This window comes from Leopardus geoffroyi, chromosome C2, assembly GCF_018350155.1.
Source record: "Leopardus geoffroyi isolate Oge1 chromosome C2, O.geoffroyi_Oge1_pat1.0, whole genome shotgun sequence".
Lineage (NCBI taxonomy): Eukaryota > Metazoa > Chordata > Mammalia > Carnivora > Felidae > Leopardus > Leopardus geoffroyi.
In genome coordinates, this window is record NC_059333.1 from 102,585,094 (window position 1) to 102,604,002 (window position 18,909).

The following is an 18,909-nucleotide window of genomic DNA, read 5'->3' on the forward strand; positions in this document are numbered from 1 at the left end:
GCCATGTAGTATCCCCAGTTAAACAGTGCCTGATGTTTCTAGGAGTGTCTCCAGAATGTGCTGTGTATGCTCTGCTGTTCTGTGCTATCTCCTTTATCCTTCAGGCCAGTTGTCTGCAGAGATTCTTTCTGCCTGTTGTGGGCAATATTTTGTCCCTGGCCTGAATGTGGTGAATTTAATGGGGTGTGTTCTGGCTTGGTTGCTAAATAAGACCTGTTGTCACTATTGCCTGAACTGAGGACCTGCAAAACTCCTATGTTGGGAGATGTAGTGTGAGCGGGAGTTTGGCTCACTCCGCTAGAGGAAGGACTTGCCACATTGGGTTTCAGATAAGTGACTGGAGAGAGGTGGTTCTGCCAGAACATGATGGGCAGGCTTTGGTGGAAGCAAGTTAGGTAGTGAGTGTGGGCACTGCACAGGCTCCCACAGGTGGCTTTGTGGTGTGAGGGAAGGAAATGGTGCTTGACAGTTCCTTTCCAGAAAGGTCTCTCCATGAAGGCTGTCTTTCTGGGGTGGGCTCTGAGATGAGCAAATAATCTCCCCACTGTGTGTTTCAAGTACTATTCTGATTGCTGTTCCCATGCTATATGTCTGTATGCTGTTGCCTGCTTTCTCTCCAAGAGCAGCATAATGACCTCTGGGCTCTATCCCGAAAATCTGGATGACCTTTAAAACTCCTGGCTTTAAGCCCTCCTGGTTTCTTTTTTCTTTTTTTTTTTTATATGAAATTTATTGTCAAATTGGTTTCCATACAACACCCAGTGCTCATCCCAAAAGGTGCCCTCCTCAATACCCATCACCCACCCTCTCCTCCCTCCCACCCCCCCATCAACCCTCAGTTTTTTCTCAGTTTTTAACAGTCTCTTATGCTTTGGCTCTCTCCCACTCTAACCTCTTTTTTTTTTTTTTTTCTTTTTTTACTCCCCCTCCCCCATGGGATCCTGTTAAGTTTCTCAGGATCCACATAAGAGTGAAACCATATGGTATCTGTATTTCTCTGTACGTAAGCTCTCCTGGTTTCAAGAACTCAAGAATTTCATCCCCTCATGCTTTCTATGCCAATTGCTATGGGGATTCATTTTCCTTCTATGCTAGTCTGGCTCTCACTCTTCTTTGTGACTGTGGCTCTGTCCCCACTGCAGATGCCATGATCCATTTCTCTCCCAAGAAATGTCTCCTCATTTCCTACCTTCTTAGATGTGGCCTCTTTTCTACCTTTAGTTGTAGAGTTTGTTCTACTGGTCTTCAGGTCAATTACTGGGGAGGTTAGGATGATTTGATAGCTATCTAGTTCTGTTTGTGGGACAGGGCAGGTCTAAGGTCCTCGAACTTCACCACTGTGTCCAACTGTCGAGCTGGAAATAAATTTAAATGATTTAATTTAATTCTATTTATATAGTAGGAACCTATATCAGTTTCATTTTCAAAGGGGAATTATCTGTAGAAGTAACCTTATGTGACTAGAAAATGTATTTTCATTTCAATCAAACACATGTGTGGTCAAAGCCAACTAAGATATATTACATATTGTGAAGTTTAACACCTCACTAAGATCTTCACAGGACTAATTTAATTATAACATTTTGTGATCATTATGTCTTAGCCCATTCCATGTTTCTGTTCTTTCTCGTACTCTTGGATAAATACCAAATAAGTGGCATACTTTAAGGAAAGAAATATGGAAAAACTTGACTGATTTCAGATTATGTGTGGAATATTGAAATCACTTCAGGGTAATTTAAATAAGGTAATAAAATAAGGGTAATAAAATACGTATGTCAGCAATTTAATTGGACTCAGGTTGAATAGATTTGCTGTAAAAGTTTGTTAATCTGTATTACTAACAATGGGCTTGTGCTGTCCCATTCCTTTTACTCCTTTAAAAAGAGAACTTACCAATGAACAATAGTAGATAGTGACTACCAGGTCCTATATAGAAGTATAGTACATTATACTTCTGGCTTTTGTTTTGTCTCTATGCTTTATTGGAGAGGTAAATTTCACACAGGTTTTATTTATTTTTTAAATACTTATTTATTTTGAATGAGAGAGTATGAACAGGAGATGGGCATAGAGAGAGGGAGAGAGAGAATCCCAAGCAGGTTTCTTGCTGCTCGTGCAGAGCCTGACACAGGGCTGGATCTCACAAACTGTGAGATCATTGCCTGAAGTGAAATCAAGAGTCAGACGCTTAACCAACTGAACCACCCAGGTGCCCCCACACAGGTTCTAAAACATCATCAGACATCCTGATACTTTGAGGGTCTCTGAGAAGCCATGGCAGGTTATAGTTGGACCATATTTTTAGGTATATGTATATTGCCATTCGAAGAATGCCACGTATGTGCTTACCTTTAAAGCAATGTATAGACACCAAGGCTCTAGGTATTAATAAGCACAAAATTTAGCAATGGCATTATTTGAACATACCTTAAGCAAAACTATGCATGCATACACACACACATATGTGTGTGTGTCTATAGATATAGATATAGATATAGATGATATAGATATAGATATAGATAATATATACAGTGTATGTACACATTTGCTGACTAAAGCAGTACATAAATACAAAGCAAATGGATAAACGGGGGTGCTGCTAGTGATTGGCAATGGGAATATCTCTCAACCCAATTAAGAAAAATGCTGGGAAACTTTTAGTAAAGGGATAATTACAATTATGGAAGAAACAGAAAAATTGTGACATACTGCCACACAGGCATGTCTGAGAAGCATAAAGCCACAGGAGATAATAGTGGGCTATGTCAAGAGGACAAGGGTTTCATTCAAATAGCTCTAGGTTTAAATCCTGACTAAGCCATCTAGATAGATTTTTATTTTATTTTATTTTATTTTATTTTTTTGTTTTGGGAGAGTGCAAGTTGGAGATGGACAGAAAGGGGACAGAGGATCCGAAGTGGGCTCCATGCTGACAGGCTGACAGCAGGGAGCTTGATGTGGGGCTCAAACTCACAAACCTGAGATCATGACCTGAGCCAAATTCAGATGCTCAATGGACTGAGCCACCCCGGTACCCCCAGATAGACATTCCTGACAATTTTCCAAGAGTTTTGAACCAGGGTGTCAGTCTTAGCTTGAGCTGCCAGAACAAAATACCATAGAGTGCATGGCTTAAACAACAAATTAATTTCACATGGTTCTGGGGCTAGGAAGTCTAAGATTAAGGTGTATCTGATTTGGAGCTGTTGAGGGCTCTCTTCCTGGTTTATAGCTGTCTCTGTGTCCTCACATGATTCTCCTTAAATGTGTGCATGTGGGGGGTGTGGGAGAAAGGGAGTTCTCTTCCCATTCTTATAAGAACACTAAAGCCATCATGAGAGTCCCACCCTACCTAATTAACTCTAATTACCTCTCAAAGCCCCATCTCCAAATACTGTCATACTGCGGGTCAGATTTCAGCATATGAATTTGGTTGGTGAGAAGATACAATCAGTTTGTAACAGTATATTCTTCTGAAAACAGCATAAAACAGACTTTGTTTGGATTTGTGAAGATTAGAATTTAGTAAGCTTTGTAGTGGTTCAGTGGCAGTGCTGTAATTTGTGACCATGGAGTGAGGGAGTCAACAACTGATCCAAATAAACTGTCTCCTATTATCTGAGGTTCCAGGGCAAGAACTCTCAATTTCCAGTGGACTGTGCTGGAATGGTAGAAGAAACTTACAAAAGAGAAACTGATAAATGTTTTTGGGTTATTAGCCCATCTGTTTTGAGGATATGTGAGAGTTAGATAGAAAATAGAGGGTGCAGTTAAGGAGACAAACAGAATTACATTTTCAAACACGTAGAAGTGCTGTGGCATTTCTCATTCCTAAAATGACAAAAGTTTTATAAGGACTACTATCAAAGCTTCCTATATACATCCCCAGGTATTGTGGGCCACAGAAGTGAGTCTGAAATACATCCAAGAAATACAATGGTAAAGAATATCTGCTTGGGCAGAACTGATAGCAGGGCAAAGGTACATGTTTCCTTTGGGTCAGGTGTGGGCCACAAGAGAATTTCTTAGGTTCTGAATGGGTTGAACCCAACTGGACTAGGATTGAGAAGACTTTACAAGTATCCTGTTAGAGCCAAAGCTGAATTAGGGTGGGTGTGGTGTGAAAGGTCAGGTTGAGTATTCCTCAATAACAAGGTAGTTATAGTTGGAACTTGCCAGGGTGGGAGGGAATATTCTCAGAAAAACACAGAGAAAAACATTGTGAGAAAGAGGTTAGCATTGAATATCTGTCTAGTTAAGAGAAGGTCAATAGCAGATAAAAATAGAATTGGTTGTACTTCTCACCCCAAAGCACCTCTTTTTTGGTTGAACTGAACTTTTGGTGGGGACTGTAACACCAGAAGATAAAACTGAGGAATGAAGGAGAATGAGCATAGAAGGAATAAGCAGATATTTTCTTCTCACCAAGTGCAGGTCTCTAGACCTCATGTAGCATTCCATGGGAGAAAGAAAGAAGCTGTAATATAATTGAGGTTCAGCGTTCTGATTTTTATGCTAACTTGTGATTTCATCTCATTAAATGGAACTATTTGGGGCTTGGGAAATACCTGAGGACCAGCATATGAATTTATCCCAGAAGCACAGAGAACCAGGCTAATGAGTCAATTTGAAGGTACTAGGGAAAAAAAACATTGCTTTACGACTTGCATATGAAGACCAATATATTTAATAAAATGGTTACATTACTATATTGTTATTAATATTAATACTTCCATATTAAACAGTTTATAGTGTGTTAATATTTTTATAATTTCAGGAAATGTTATGTACTTAAGAAAATTTTCCCATTTTGTAAAATTAAAATGAACATTTTTAAGGTTTTGGCTTATAAGCATATTGTGATAGTTCTATTTATGTAGTAATTTGAGCCTACTGCCTCCATTCCCAAAAGTTAGATATAATTATCTATGCGCATATCTTCACGAACTTTAAATAATATACTATAAAAGATCCAAAAAACACAGATTCCATTAACTATCTAATCTACTGAGCTTTGAGATGCACAGAAGTTGATGTGTAATTCTCTGAGTTTCAGTTGTATTTGGCATTTCTTATGCTGCTCAAGAACAAACCCCTCACAGGAATATTGGTTATTAAAGAAATTTTCCCAATATAGCAGCCCAACAAATAGAGCAATACCAAGGATATGTTCTTCCAGCCTCTTGTCTGAAGTCCAAATTATTCACCCAGCTTACATAGCAGCTGTTGTCAGTGTCACTAAGAACAAAACAATAAAAGATACCACAATTATTTGAAGTGCATTTGGTTTCCCTTTTTAAATATGATGGGAAAACAGCATTTTTTTGTGTGCGTGAGTTATACATGTGAAAAACACTGATCAGCAATCTAGGTTCCTACTTATTTGACAAGTAGAAAGAGTAAAAATGTTGAGTGTTAGAATGGGATCAAACTCATCATCTACTTAAAATAGATCGTTATAGATATACGTAGTTACATGTAAGTATCATAGTAACGTCAAAGCAAAACCCATAGTTAACACATAAAATATAAAGAGAAAAGAATATATGTGTATTACTAAGAAAGTCATGAAACCACAGAGGAAGAGAACAAGAGAAAAAAGGAATAGAGAGAAGCTATAAAAACACTTAGAAAACAAATAACAAAAGGCAATAAGCACCTACCTGTCAACAATGACTTTAAATGGACTAATTTCTCCCATGAGGAGACAGTTGCAAATGTTTATGTACTCAACAGAGAAGCACGTACATATATAAAGCAATTATTAACGAACCTAAGATAGAAATACATAGCAATACAATGAGTATGAGACTTTAATATCACACTTACACCAATGAATTATCCATAGAAATTCTATAAGGAAACTCTACCTTAAATGAAATGTTAGTTAACTATCTACCCAAAGCAACAGAATACAAATTCTCAAGTGCTCATAAAATATTTTCCAAGATTATGCATTAGGGCACAAAACAAGTCTTAATAAATTTAAGAGTATTGAAACTATTAAGCATCTTTTCTGACCACAAGGTATGAAACTAGAAATTAGTTGTACAAAAAAAACCATGGAAGATACACAAATATTGGGATATTAAATAACATGCTACTGAACAATGAATAGGTCAATAAAGAAATAAAAAATCCCTTGAGGAAAACAAAAATGAAAAACACCAAATTTATGGGATGGGCTGTGACAAAAAAAAAGTTCTAAGAGGAAAGTTGATTGCCATAAATTCCTACCTCAAAAAAAGAAGAAAGGTCTCAAACAACCTAACATCACACCTTAAGGAACTAGACAGGGAAAAAATGAACTCCTAAGTTAGTAGATGAAAGGAAAGAACAAAGATTAGAGCATAAATGGTCACTCAAGACAACAGAGAAGATCAATCAAACTAACAGTTGGTTATTTGAGAAGATAAACAAAATGGACAAATCTTTAGCTGGACTCTCTTCCTCCTCCTCTCAAGAAAGTAGACTCAAAATCAAAAATGAAAGCAGTGTTACAACTGATAGCCACAGGAATACAAAGATCATAAGAGACTATTATGAACAATTATACCTCGAAGAAATAGATAAATTCCTAGAATCACAAACTACCAAGACCGAATCATGATAAAATAGAAAATCTGAACATACCAATAACTAGAAAGGAGATTTAGCTCAGTATTCAAAGACCTCCCAACAAAAGTCTAGGACCTTATGGCTTCACTGATGAATTCTACTGAATACCTAAAGAATAATTAACCAGTCCTTCTCAAATGCTTCCAAAATACAGAAAAGGGTGGAACTCTTCCAAACACATTTTATGAGCACAGCATTACCTTACTCCCCAAATGAAAGATGCCACTCAAAAAAATCACAGGCAAATATCCTTGAAGAACATAGATGCTGAAATCCTCAAAAAATTATTAGCAAACCAAATCCAACAATTGATTAAAAGAATCATACAAAATGATTAAATGGGATTTATTGTAGGAACACAAGGATGGCTCAACATCTTCAAATCAGCGAATGTGATAAACATGTTAACACAATGAAGGATAAAAATGATAGGGTTATTATTTCAGTAGAGACATTAAAAGCTTTTGAAAAAATTCAACATCCATTCATCATAAAAACTCTCAACAAAGCAGGTATATAAGGAACATGACATAACATGAGCCATATATGACAAGCCCACAGTTAACATCATATTTCATGGTGAAACACTGAAAGCTTTTCCTCTAAGATCAGGAAATAGATAAGAATGCTTACTCTTATTACCTTTATTCAACAGAGTTCTAGAAATCCTAGCCAGAGCAATTAGGTACAAAAAAGAAGTCATCCAAATCAGAAAGGAAAATATCAAACTCTCAGTATTTGAAGACGACATATTATATATAAGGAGAGCCCTACAGACTATTCAAAAAACTGTTAGAACTAATAAAAAATTCAATAAAATTGTAGAATACAAAATCAATATGCAAAAATCTGGTTTTTACACTGATAATGAACTAACAGATTAATCCAATTTACAATTGCATCAAAAAGAATAAGATGAGGAATAAATTTAACCAAGAAACGGAAAGACCTGTATATTGAAAACTACAAGGTATTAATAAAAGAAATTGAACACACAAATAAATGGAATACTTCTGGTTTGAAAAAAATAACATTGTTAAAATGTCCATAGGTGCCCAAAACAATTGACAGATTTAATGTGATCCCTATCAAACTTGCAATGGCATTTCTCACATTAATAAAACAAACAATCCTAAAATTTGTATGAAATTACAAATTGATCAGCCAAAGCAATCTTGAGAAAGGAGTGAACAGCTGGAAGCATCATGCTCCCTGATTTAAAACTATGTTACAAGGCTATAGTCATCAAAACTGTGGCATTGCAGGACACCTGCAATTGATTAAGTGTCCAATTTTGACTCAGGTCATGATCTTGTGGTTCATGAGTTCAAGCCCTGCGTCAGGCTCTGTGCTGACAGCTCAGAGCCTGGAGCCTGCTTCAGATTCTGTGTCTCCCTCATTCTCTACCCCTCCCCCACTCATTCTCTCTCTCTCTCTCTCTCTCTCTCTCTCTCTCTCAAAAATAAACATTGAAATTTTTTAATTACACATTAGCATAAAAATAGACTCACAGAACAATGAAACAAAATAGCCCAGAAATAAGCCCATGCATATATGGTCAATTAATTTACAACAAAGAAGGCAAGGATATATAATGGGAAAATCTAGTCTCTTCAGTAAATGGTGTTGGGAAAAATGGACAGCTACATGGAAAAGAATGAAACCAGAGCACTATCTTACACGATACACAAACAGCTCAAATGGATTAAAGACTTTGAAGGTAAAACCTGAAACCATTAACTCCTAGAAGGAAACATAAGGCAGTAAGCTCCTTGACATAGCTGTTGGCAATGATTTTCTTTGAATATGATACCAAAAGCAAAAGCAACAAAAACAAAAATAAGTGGGACTACATTACACTAAAAAGTTTCTGCACAGTAAAGGAAACTAACAAAACGAAGAGACAACTTACTAAATGGGAGAAAATAATTGCACACTATATCTGGCAAGAGGCTAATATTTAAAATGTATAAAGAGCTCCTAGAGTTCAACAGCACAAAAGAGAACAGTTAAAACAAATCTTTTTTTAATTTTTATTTATTTTTAAGAGGGAGAGAGAGCACAACAGGGAAAGACAGAGACACAGAATCTGAGGCAGGCTCCAGGCTCTGAGCTGTCGGCACAGAGCCCGATGTGGGGCTCAAACCCACAAACTGTGAGATCATGACCTTAGCTGAAGTTAGATGCTTAACTGACTGAGCCACCCAGGCACCCCTAAAAAATTTCTTAAGAAATGAATAGACATTTTTCCAAAGAATACATACAGATGACCAACAGATATATAAAAATATGCTCAGCATCACTAATGTGGTTTGATCACTGCGTATCAAAACCACAGTGAGATATCACCTCATGCCTGTTAAAATGACATCAAAAAGACAAGTGTTGGCGAAGGTATAGAGAAAAGGAAACCCTTGTGCACTATAGGTAGAAATGGAATTTGTTGCAGAGACAGTAAGATGCAGTATACAGGTTCCTCCAAAAATTAAAAATAGAACTACCATGTGATCCTTCAATTCCACTTCTGAGTTTTTATCCAAAGAAAGTGAAAATACGAATTTGAAAAGCTATATTTATTGTAACATTATTTACAATAACTATGATATGGAAGTAACCTAACTGCCATTGATGGATAAATGGATAAAGAAATGGTGGTACACATGCACGCATGTGCACGTGCACACACACACACACACAATGGGATATTATTCATCCATATAAAGGAATGAAATCTTTTTATTTGCAACAACATGGACAGAACTCAAGGGCATTATGCCGAGTGAAATAGGTCAAAGTAAGATGAATATCATATGATCGCTCTGATATAGAGAAACTAAAAACAAAAGTGTAAGCTCATAAATAAGGAAAACAGATTGATGATTGTAAGAGGTGGGGGTTGGTGGCCGATGGGAGAAAGGGGTGAACTATTTTGTTTAAATAAATTGAATAAAATCTTAAAATATGAAGAGGGAAATGGGCATCAATCTAGGTTTATACTTCTTTGAAAGTGATTTTTATAATATTTGTGTTTTTACTTCAAGATCTTTAAACAAAATTTGTCTTGCGTCATCAGTAGGACATCACTCCAACTTGACATTTTAAGGTTATGTAAGGAATTTATAGACTTCAACGTTGCTGTTTGAATAGATAATAGCACTAACAGTGCTCATGAAATACTTGCATGCTAAAAGTAACATCTTTTAATACATTGTTTTGGATTTAAAAGTATTGCTAATTATCATATACATACACATATAGTTGTTTTCTCATTAGCTGTACTATGTGAAAAAATGTACAATTTTAAAACTGAAGTTTAGAAAAAATTCAAAAAGTTTCAAATGTAATAGCCTTGACTTTGCTATGGGTTCTCCATCTATTCTACATTGGTTTATAAAACTATGGCTTGGAAAGTTGTTAAAAAGTTTAGCCATAACATATTAACTAATAAAATATCACAGCATTATAGCTCAGAATAACTAAGATTGGAGTTGCTATTTTTTCAGTAATAATGTGCCTAGTGCTTAGAAGAGTGGCTTGGCCTTAACAGTACTCAATAGATATTTGTTCAGTGAATAAAAAACAAGTCATAAGTAATAATGCAGTTTTGGTATCAGGTACTAGTAAATAACATTTGCTTTGGAGACAGAAATGGTATAAATCCCTTTCATTGGTTTTCTGAGGTCAAAAGGGATATATACATACTGCTTTTATATTTTATATTGTTTATATATCTTCTGTTTCTGAAAATGGTTATGCCACTGAATTTATTAATGTAATCATGTTCCTTAGAAAGACTTTGGTAATTGATTTTTATGCATTTAAGCTTTTTGTTTGTTCGTTTTTGACAAATTGACTGTGATGTGGAGCCATTTCAGGGACTTTTAGTTCTTCTTTTTTTTTTCAACGTTTATTCATTTTTGGGACAGAGAGAGACAGAGCATGAACGGGGGAGGGGCAGAGAGAGAGGGAGACACAGAATCGGAAACAGGCTCCAGGCTCTGAGCCATCAGCCCAGAGCCTGACGCGGGGCTCGAACTCCCGGACCGCGAGATCGTGACCTGGCTGAAGTCGGACGCCTAACCGACTGCGCCACCCAGGCGCCCCGACTTTTAGTTCTTCTGAGTGTGTGTTGTCCTTGCCCACATCCTAGGCAGTCAGGACCCCTGACAAATATGGTCGATCTTTCACTTTATCACCTGTGTTGAGAACAGTCCTGTGGATGTTGAGCAGGATTCACTGTTCCCAGGACGCCTGACAGGAAATTTTTCATGCTGTGAGGTTTCATAGCACTTATTTTCCCTACCTGGTCTCTCACCATCACCTCTATTTTCCCTCCCCTGACTCTGGGCCACCAGGAGGGTCCCTGCTCCTGTTCTTAAAGCAGTGTCACCCAGGGCTTTACAGCCTGCCCTCTCCTGCTTGTCCAAGTGCTGGGGTTTGAGGGCCTTGGCCTGCCCACATGCAGGGGCATCATTACTCAGACTTGGCCTTGGCCCCCTGTAGCCTGGCTCTGTGTCTGCTGTGTAAGAAAATAGTCAGTTCCTGGAAGGAAGGCAGGTGTCTTTTCTGTCATAAACTGCTAGAACCATTCTTCCCATCCAGGTACTCACACTGTTTGCACCAAAGTACCATGTCAAATGACAGTAAAGTCTGATTGATTGACTTGGCTAAAAAGTGAAGGAAAAAGTGAATTATCCCACCCAGGATGCTCCCCATCGCAACTCCCTGTGGATGCTCTATGGGAGCACATCACCCTCCTTGAAAGTCCAGGAGGCCAGGTCAATGCCTGAAATGGTCAGGGGCAGAGTCTTTCCGGAAGATCCTGTGGAGGTCTCTGAGGTGTTGGGTGCATTAGTGTCTACTTCCTGAAATACATTTCTGCATTGCCTTGCTTTACCACAATTAGGTCAGGTTTTATATGCAATTATTGTATCTAAGTTTCTGTAGCACACAACATAGGCATGATTTTTTTTAAATTTTAAATGTGTAGTGTCATTTGATAGGAGAGCCTGGCATGTAAATGTGTACTTCTATCCTCCCACCTCTACCCATGTGGCTGTCTCCACTTTTTGCCATAGACCCATCACCACAACAAGGAAAGAAAAGTCCTTTAAACAGAGCCTGGCTGAGTATAAGCTCTACATCTACAACTTGACCAACTTCAGAGTTCCTATCACACATCAAGGTGTGGGGTTTGATCTTGATTTCTACCTAGTTTTTTTTTTAATGTTTATTTTTTTGAGAGAGAGCTACATGAAGGAGGATGGAGGAGAGAGAAGGGGAGACAGAATCCTAAGTAGGCTCTTTGCTATCAGCACATGCAGTGGGGTGGAAGATTCTGATTTTGGCTATTCTGAAGGAAACTCCTGTATTTTTGTAAAGATGAAAAATAATTGGATTACTGCCTCAAGGAGAACAAAAAATATCATGTATTTCAGAAAATGAAAACATAGCAATTCTATTAATTTATCCTCCCAATGGAATTATAGACAAGATATTTTCCATGTTATGGGGAAAAACATGCAAGGTACCTGCAGTCATTGGTTGATGTTCAGGTTGTCTCTGATCCTAAAAGTATTGAGAAAGAAAGAACAGTTGAGTGCAGGATTTATGGGAAAAATCAGGGTGATGGTGACAAGTTTTTATGAGTGGTTGTGTTCAATATCACAGAGCATGCATAGTATGAGTAGGATATCTCCACAGAATAAATGTGTATTCTCTGTCTTCATATCGTATCCACCGAACCTTCCTTTCTATAATTATAAGACTACCTTGGAGAAAGGTGGAGTGGTATATGACACTGGAATAGCAATATAATGTGCTTCTAAATCATAGTGTTCAATGTCCTCCAAATAGCTACCTCTTGCCTCTGCTGCCTTTGAACCAGTGTGTAGTTGCCAGCTAGGAACAGTGAGCACCTGATTCTCACCACATAGAATGGTAGTCATTTCCTATTTTTATGTCATTTAATTGCCAAATGTGTAAAGCTTAATGTTTTGTGAATATTTTATGGACTTAATACTGACTTTCCTATTTTGATGTCAATAAAATTTGAGGGATAAAATGTTACCTAACATCAAGAGACTTTGCAGTTTTAACAAATGTGATGTGTGCAGAAGTTCTATACGTGAAGAGGGAAAAGGAAAAGTGGATTTGAAAATGTTATCCTAATCTTTTTGATTAACACAAACATTTTGTTGTAAAAATAAAATGTACAAAAAATAGGTTATTTCTAGTGCTGACACTAAATCTTATATTTTAGACTGGAGTTGAAGCATAATATTTTTAAGTTACCCAAAATGAGCATACACTTAATTTTTTTATGAAATTAAATTCATAAGATTTAAATTATATAATAGTTTATGAAATATCTTGTTATTTTATTTATCAGAATAGACTATTAAAATGTGAAATATTAAAAGTTACATATTCTATTATTTAAAGCACAACTTGAAAAGGAAAAAATATTTTTATTTCTCTTTATCTTTTTGTAATGAATGGATGATTAACATAGTGTTCTGTTAGTTTCAGATGTAAGACATAATGTTGTACAATCTTACAATGTTAGTTTCAGACATACAATATAGAAAAACATTGTATACATTACTCAGTACTCACCAAGCTAACAGTAGTCACCATCTTTTACCAAACAACATAATCACGATATTAGAGTATATTCCCTATGTTGAAATTTTCATATATGTGACTTACAACTGAAAGTATGTACTTCTTTTTTAGGTTTATTTAGTTATTTATTTTGAGACAGAAAGAGACAGAGAGAGCACAAGTGGGGAAGGAGCACACAGAGAGAGAGAATCTCAAGCAGGTTCTGTGCTGTCAGCACAGAGCCTGAGGGTGCGGGGCTTGATTTCACGATCTGAGAGATCCTAACCCGAGCCGAAATTAAGAGCCTGACTCTGACTGAGCCAAGCAGGTGCCCCTGAAAGTATGTACTTCTTGATACACTTTATTTCATCTCCTCACCTACATCCTCTCTGGTAACTACCAGTTTATTCTCTGCATTTGAGTATGGTTTTGTTTATTCATTTGTTTTTCAGATTTCACATATAGGTGAAATCATATATTTGTCTTTCTGTGACTTACTTCACTTAGCATTATACATACCCTCTAGGCCCATCCATCTTGCAAATGGCAAGATGCCATTCTTTTTTATGACTGAGTAATATTCTGTTATGTTTATTCTCATGCACACACACACACACACCATTTCTCCTGTGCCCATTCATCTATTGATGGACACTTGGGCTGCTTCTGTATTTTGGTTATTGTAAATAAGGCCCCAATAAACATAGGGATACATGTGTCTTTTCGAATTATGTTTTTGTTTTCTTTATATAAATATCCAGTAGTGGAATTATTATATGGTATATTTATTTTTAATAATTTGAGGAACCACCACACTGTTATCCACTGTGGCTGCACAAATCTACCTTCTCATAAAAAGTACATGAAGTTTCCTTTTTCCTTCACATCATCACCTAAATGTTATCTCTTGTCTTTTTGAGTCTAGCCTTTCTGATAGGTGTGAGGTGCTATCTCATTGTGTTTTCATTTGCACTATGATGATAGTGATGTTGAGCATCTTTCCATGTGTTTGCTGGCCATCTGTGTGTCTTGTTTAAAAAAAATGTCTATTCAGGTCCTTGGTCCATTTTCTTTGTCTGGTTTTGGTATCAGGGTAATGTTGGGTTTATGGAAAAATATTGAAAGGCTTCCTTCTATTTTTTTGGAATAGTTTGAGAAGAATATGTATTAACTCTTCTTTAAATGTTTGGTAGAATTCACCTGTGAAACCATTTGATGCTAGACTTCAGTTTTTTGGGAGGTTTTTGATTACTGATTCAATTGCATTGCTTGTAATCAGTCTGCTCAAATTTTCTATTTTTCCTGATTCAGTTTTGGAAAGTTGAATGTTACTAGGAATTTATCCATTGTCTCTACATTTTCCAGATTGTTGGTGTATAACTTTTCATAATGTTATAATCCTTGTATTTCTATGGTATCATTTGTTATTTCTCCTCCTTCATTTCTAATATTTTTTATTTTGACTCCTGTTTTGTACTTGGTGAATCTGGCTAAAAGTTTATCAATTTTATCTTTTCAAAGGAACATCTCTTGGTTCATTGATCTTTTCTGTATTTTTTGTTCTCTATTTCATTTATTTATGTTCTAATCTTTGTTGTTTCTTCTTTGTACTAGCTTTGGTTTTTGTTCTTTTTCTAACTCTTGTAGGTTGTTTATTTAACATTGTTTTTGTTTCTTTAGATATGTCTCTATTTACATGAAATTCTTTCTTAGAACTGCTTTTGCTTTATCCCAAAGATTTTGGAATACTGTACTCTAATTTTCATTTACCTCCATGTATTTTTTAAGTTTCTCTTTGATATCCTGGTTACCCTGTTCATTGTTCAGTAGCATGCTGTTTAGCTTGCATGTTTTGCATTCTTTCCAGGATCTTCTTGTAATTGAATTTTAGTTTCATATTGTTGTGAACATGTGAAAAATGCTTAATAACATTTCAGTCTTTTTGAATTTATTGTGACTTGTAGCCTAACATGTGAACCATCCTGTAGGATGTTCCAGGTGGACCTGAAAAGAAAGTGTACTCTCTTGTTTTAGATGGAACATTTTGTTTAGTTCCTCTGGTCTAATGAGTCATTCAAAGCCATTTGTTTCCTAGTTGATACGACGTCTGGATGATCTATCCACTGATGTATGGGGGAATTTAAAGTCCCTTCTATTAAAGTATTACTGTTAATTTCTCTCTCCATATCTGCTAATAATTGCTTTGTGCTAATAATTTGCTTAGGTGCTCTCATGTAGGATGTGTAGATACTTACAATTGTTTTATTATCTTTGTGGATTACCTCTTATTGTTATGTAGGGGTATTCTTAGTCTCTTGCTGCAGTTTTTGTTTTCTAGTGTGTTTTGTCTGATAGAAATATTGCTACACTGGCTTTTGTTTTTTATCCAATCAGTTTCCCCAGTCTTTGGCTTGGAAAATTTAGGCCATTTACTGTAAAGTAATTATTTAGGGTACCTGGGTGGCTGAGTCAGTTAAGTGTCCGACTTTAGCTCAGGTCGTGATCTCACGGTTCGTGGGTTAGAGTCCTGCGCCAGGCTGTGTGCTGACAGCTCAGAGCCTCGAGCCTTTTTCAGATTCTGTGTCTCCCTCTCTCTCTGCCCCTCCCCTGCTCATGCTGTATCTCTCTCTCCCTCAAAAATAAATAACAAACATAAAAAATAAAGTAATTATTGAAACTGATATTGCCATTTAGTTACTAGTGTTTGGATGTTTCATAGTTCTAAACTGTTACTTTCTTCTCTTCCCCTTTTCTCTTGTGGTTTGATAGCTTTTTTAGTGTTATTCTCAGACTCCTCTTTTTTTATGTGTGTGTATCTATTACAGGTGTGTGATTGTGGTTACCATTATGTTCATGCATAGCAGTATATATCAAGCTGATGATTGCTTAAGTTTGAACCCATTCTAAAAGTGCTAAATTTTCATCCCCCACCACATTTTATGTGTAGGATATCATACTTTCTTTTATTTGTGAATCCCTTGACTGGTTTTTATGGATATATTTAACTGCTTTTTAAAATTTTAACCTCTACACTGATAATGTAAGTGATTAACCTGCTATCTTTGTGATATATATGCCTTTACCTGTAATTTTTTCCCTTTCATAATTTTCTTCCACATATGGCCTTTTCTTTCCACTCAAAGAATTCCCTTTAACTTCTCTAGTAATTTTGATTTAGTGATGATTAACTCCTTTTATTTTTGTCTTGGAAACTGATTATTTCTCCTTTTATGAATGATAGCCTCACTGGGTACAGTATTCTTGATTATAGATTTTTTTCCCCAACAGTACCTTGCAAGTATCATCCCTTCAAAACTTCTGCTGAAAAATCAGCTGATGGCCTTTTCAGCTTTCCCTTATATGATACTGTTTTCTCTTGCTACTCTTAAAATTTGTCTTTATCACTACTTTTCGTCATTTAATGATTAATCATTTTAATGATTTAAGCGTCCTGGTGTGGACCTCCTTGGGTTCAACTTGTTAGGGGTTTTCTGAAATTCCTGGATCCGGATGTCTGTTTCTTTCCACAGATCAGGGAAGTTTTCAGCTATTATTCCTTCAAATAAGTTTTTTGCCCCCTTCTCTGTCTCTTTTCCTTCTGGATTACCTGTAAACACAAATGTTATTACTCTTGATTACATGTTGAATTCCTTTAACCTACTTGCATTTTTATTATTCTTTTTGCTGTTCAGCTTTATTGCTTTCCATTACTTTGTCTTCCAGATCACTGATCCATTCTTCTCATAGTGTAATCTGCTATTGATTCCCTCTAGTGTATTTTTTATTTTAGTTAATGAATTCTTTATCTCTATTCCATTTTTATATTTTCTACCTCTTTGTTGAAGGTTTCACTGAGATACTCCACTGGTATCTCAAAAATAGTGAGTATCTGTATGACCATTTTGAATTCTTTACCAGACACATTGCTTATTTCTGTTTTATTTAGCTCTCTTAATGTGATTTTTCCCTGTTCTTTAATTTGGGACATTTTCCTCTGTCTCTTAAGTTTGTCTGTTTTTGTTTCTATGTATTAAGGAGGTCAGTTATATCTCCTGGCCTTAAAGTATTGGCCTTGTAAAGAAGAATCCAGTGGTGCTCTGTAGTGCAATTTGCCCTGTTCAGTAGAACCTGGTACTGCAGGGGTATTTGCTATATGGTTGTGTGTGCCCTACTATTGTGGATAAGCAGAGTTTGCCCTCCAACCAGTCAGCTGCACTGTCCCAGTTTTCCTGCTGTGGGCATGCCTGACAGGATTTGGTTCCTGCACTGTTGAGGGGCTCATGTGAAGCCACTGCAGACTGGTAGGTGGGTGGTGTCAGAAATCAAGGGGCGCCTGGGTGGTTCAGTCGGTTAAGCATCCAACTTCAGTTCAGGTCATGATCTCATGGTTCATGAGTTTGAATCCCGCATCGGGCTCTGGGCTGACAGCTCAGAGCCTGGAACCTGCTTCAGATTCTGTCTATCCCTTTCTACTCTGCCCCTCCCCTGCGCATGCTCTCTCTCACTTTCCTTCAAAATAAATAAACATTAAAAAATTAAAAAAAAAATCAGGATAGTTCTCTACACTTACTTTGCTGTAGCTGTGAGCATTCTGAAAGGCAGAATGCTGTCCCTGAGCTGCCATCTGAGAGACTTTCATTGTAGATGGGGCTAGCAATCAGATTAGATGTCAGCACCCAGTCTCTCTGGTGCAACTGTGTGCGCGTCTAATGGCAGGGCCTTCTCTCTGCATGACCAGCTAAGTGGCTCAGCTCCTGGTACTGTGGGCACACTGTGATGTGGGATCATCTCCCCCTCTCCCTAGGGCAGGAGTAACTTTGGACTGGCATTGGTCCATGCCAGAGCTTCTAGTACGGTGTATAGGAATAGGAGCCACTTTGGAGAAATGGCCATGGGGGTGGGCAGGTTGGACGGGGCTGGACCACAGCATTAGGTGAGGGGTGGGACACCCGATGCTGTCAAGACAGGTGGAGAGTGTTAATGCTGGTTCTTGCAAATGTCCAGCTATCTAGGCTTGGGGAGGGGAAGAGAAATAGCACCTGCCAGAACTTTTGTTTTTGATGTCTCCTAAAGATCTCAGCCCGTCTAGCACATGTTCTGAGATGAGTAATAATTCCCCTTCAGGTATATACCCTGGGTGCTTTTCAAACTGCTGCCTCTATGTTGTATCTTGGCCAGGTTATTTATTATGCTGGCTCTTTAAGGGAAAGACTTTCTTATTGCTCTCTGGCTCTCCTGGAGCTAAGCCCACTGGTTTTTAAAGTACCAGGAGTTGAACCTGACTGATTTTAAGAGCTCATGAAATTAAGCCTCACTGGTTTTTCAAGCCAAATATTATGGGGACTCATCTTCCCAGTGTGTGTCCCCAGTGTCTGGGGTGCCCGGTATGGAATCTGATCCTCTTATTTGTTCTCGGTGTATTCCTCCCAGTTGTGGTATTGCTGGGGGTTTGTTTCCTGTCCTTGTCTCTGCCCTTCCCTTTTTGGTGTGGCCTATTATCTAGGGTTAACTGTAGAAGGTCTATTCTGCCAGTCTGTGGGTCATTTTCAGTTAGTTGTATACATGTAGTTGTTATCTTGGTGTGTCTATGCAAGATGGACTCAGGTTCCTTTTACTCTGCATCTTCATCAGTCCAGGAACAAAGATAACTAATACATAACTTAATATAACTTAAATTTATCA